This window comes from Myotis daubentonii, chromosome 11 (genome assembly GCF_963259705.1).
Source record: "Myotis daubentonii chromosome 11, mMyoDau2.1, whole genome shotgun sequence".
NCBI lineage: Eukaryota > Metazoa > Chordata > Mammalia > Chiroptera > Vespertilionidae > Myotis > Myotis daubentonii.
This window is the reverse complement of record NC_081850.1, coordinates 35128355-35132013: the sequence shown is the minus strand read 5'-3', so window position 1 is coordinate 35132013 and position 3659 is coordinate 35128355.

Here is a 3659-nt window from a genome sequence, read left to right as displayed (position 1 = left end):
CCTTTAACTTAAACAGTAATAAGACTTTGCATGCGTAGTGCTTCATAAGAAAGCACTGTGATACCTTTTTTCAACCTTGGTGCGAGGTAATGACAAACCTGATGAATGGTTTTCAACAGCTGAAGTCTCAACATAAAATTTTGTTAGCGCCTGCATAATTCAGCTGTAAAGAAAATTGTTCTCTGAAAATAGTATCCTATTGACTGATCCTATAAAATGCTTATTGTTTGTTAATGCATGAGATGGGTCAGGTTTCAGGAAAACAAACCATTCAATGTAAATGGATATTTCACATGATTAATTACAACCTGAAGATATAGCAGTATTTTAAGTACATTGACAAAAATAATTCTGAAAGAGTACAGAGAACACTCTTCCCTCTTAATCGGAGGGCACTGAAGTCTCTTCATCCTGTTGTTAATGAATCAGATTAGTAGTCATGATGCTCTCAGGAACCACTGGCGTGCACAGTGTGGTATCTCCCTGAACCAAATGGTCCCCCATAAAAATAGAGTAACAGTTTTTCTTTGATCCCTCCCTATCAGGAGACTAATTTTCTCTTTTGGCTATTGCCGGTGTATCTGACTTTAGCTGGATGCTATGGACTGAATTTTGGCCCCTAAAGTTCACATGTTGAAACCCTACCCCACAACGTACTGGTATTTGGAGATGGTGCTTTTGGGGAGTGATTAGGTTTATATGAGGTCTTAAGGGTGGGGCCCTCATGATGGCATTAGTGCTATTGTAAATCTCTCTCTCTCTCTCTCTCTCTCTCTCTCTCTCTCTCTCTCTCTCTCTCCCTTCCCCCCCCCCACCCCCACCCCGCCGCTTCCCCTATGCACGCACTAAACAAAGGCCATGAGAGAAGGCATCCAGCTACAAGCCAGGAAGAAGGCCCTTACCAGGAACCAAACTGCCCAGCACCTTGAACTTGGACTTCCCAGCCTCCAGAGAAGTAAATGTTCATTGTTTTAAGTCCCCTAGTCTATGTATTTTGTTATGGCAGCCCATGCTGACTGTGACAGAGGGAGACCACATTTCCATTTCCAATTCACTGCTTCTAATCTGCTGTGAACCGTTTGATCAAATTTAGTGTAGAATAAAAGTTTGAATGTGATCCGTGGGTGCTATTTCATTTATCTTGACAGCTCGGGTGTCTTCATGATCTACTTTCAAATTCAAAGTTAAATTTTGGCATTCAGAAGGTCCATATTTACATATGTTTTCTAGGCTGCTAATAGCTGAGAACAGATTAATAAAACTAAACATATAGACCATTTTTAAGGAAAGGGTAAAAGTGTTCAATTGTCTCTCACATATGAGTTCAGAGAGCTCTTAAAGCTTTAAATTAAAAAAGACAAGAGTCCTCTTCGAGAAATCCTGATGATACTCTTTGACTTTTAGCATTTTTGGTGTGAATAGTTGAAAGAGTTGGCAAGGCGGAGGCAAAGCAGAGGAATAAACAGAAAATGTGTATGCTAGAACTTATTTCGTCTTCACAAATATAGTCAAGATGGTATTTTTAGAGATTTCGAAGTCTGGGAATATTGGGGGCGAGGGAAGAATGTTGCTAAAGAAACCTCTGGAATAATAAAAAGTAGTATGTAGTTTATGCTAAACATATTATTACTGCTGTTGGGTGTCAAGATAAGCATAAACTGCAAAAGGCTATTATTCTCCAAGTGAATTGTGTGACTTTTGACCAGTTTAACACTTGTGCTGGGCAGGGAAAGCTAGAAGCTTGCAGGGGGCCTCCTGGGCTGCCTATGATTTTTAGCAGACGGCTTACCATCGAGTGGCTAGTGTGCTTCACAGAATGGGGTTAAGAAATACCCGATGAGGAGCCTGCCTAGGAGCTGAACTTTTAAGATTTCCAATTGCTAATAAAGTCCTGAAGACAGGAAAAGAAAAAAGAACTTTGCAAGTAACAACTTGTTAGTTCATGTACATTTTATGCCAAAAAGGCTTCAGGATGTAAGAAAGGAAAGGAAATGGAGCTTAGTTATAAAGCAAATAAAGAGATCACTTACTTCACCTTCTACCTCTGGAGCAGAGCCAAGCATGTCATGTGGGTAAAAAGTAAAATGAGTTCAAATACTCTGTGGGCCAGGTGCCAGAATTTTAGCAGTGGCCATTGAAAAATTTAAAAAGCAAATAAGAAAATGATGTCATTCTCCCTTGTCTGTGTTATAAGCACAAGGTCCTATGTAACCATGCAGTTAGGTGTCTACTATCTGGCCCCAGCAAATTTCACAAGCTGGCCAAGCACAGGAGTAGATGTAGAGGGACAGCTCACAAATACTTAAGCAAGAAATAGCCACATTTGTAAGACAGTTTACTAAGCACTTTCACCTAAATAATTACAACAGCCTCCTAAGAGATTGCATCATTCTTTCTAATTAACAGAGGAAGAAGGCAAAACTCAGAAGTTAAATCCCCAGGGATTAAGAAGTACAAATTGCCAGTTATAAACAACAACAACAACCACACGGAGATGTGAAGTACAGCATAGGAAATATAGTCAATGACATTGTTACAACTATGTCTGGTGCCATATGGGTACTAAACTTATTGGAAGATCACTTTGTAAGGTATATAAATGTCTAATCACTCTGTTGTACACTTGAAACCGATATAATATTTTATGTCAAATGTAATTAAAAATAAATTAATAAAAAAGAAGCTAAATTCATCACCCATGATCATACTGCCACAAAAAAAGACCAAAGAGAGGTCTCCAACTCAGATGTGACTACAAATTCAAGATTCTTCTCACTGACTATGTGAAGACAATATATACCAACAGAGGGCATGTTGACTCCCAGCAGGGCCTGAGCACAGCCTGGGAACACACTTACACATTAGTTAGAGTAATGCCGCCTGGTGTGGCTCAGTTGGTTGAGGGTCATCCCATGCACCAAGAGGTCACTGATTCAATTCCCAGTCAGGGCACATGTCCAGGTTGCGGGCTCAATTCCCAGTAGGGGGCATGCAGAAGGCAGGTGATCAAAGTTTCTCTCTCTCTCTCTCTCTCTCTCTCTCTCTCTCTCTCTCCCTCTCTCTCTCTTTCTCCCCCCCCCACCTTCCTCTCTCTGTAAAAATTTTAAAAAGCAACAACATATTTTTTTGAATTAGCTAGAGTAATAATCCACATCAAAGTAATTGGTTTCACACTATATCTTCTATTTCCTAACTTATTTCAATTTCCTTAGTCCATTCAAAAACACAGTGACATCTTGGCATAGAAAGAGTATCTCCTCATACACCCATCATGAACTCTTATTCATTAGAAAAATATGTATTTGCTCAAGAGTTTTTTAAACCATCATTCATCGATCAGCTTTTAACCAGCTGTCTATTGGCAGCATCTGAAGTGCCAGAGCTTGTCTGCCATGAATGGCAGGGTAACTGCTAGTGTATGGACCAGTGTATGGACCAGCAAGACCACATGGGTAACATGAGATTGAAAATGCCATCACTTTAAACAGCTTTAAATGTTTTTCAAAGTTTAGAGATTTTTTTCAAAGCATGCACAAGAATCACCTAGTTGCTCATACCTACCCTTAGTTTGAATGGAAAGTAATTTCAAAAGCTACTTTTACATGGAAATTTTGAACATGAATTTGTTGTCCAAAATCTCTTATTTTAACTCTTTGATC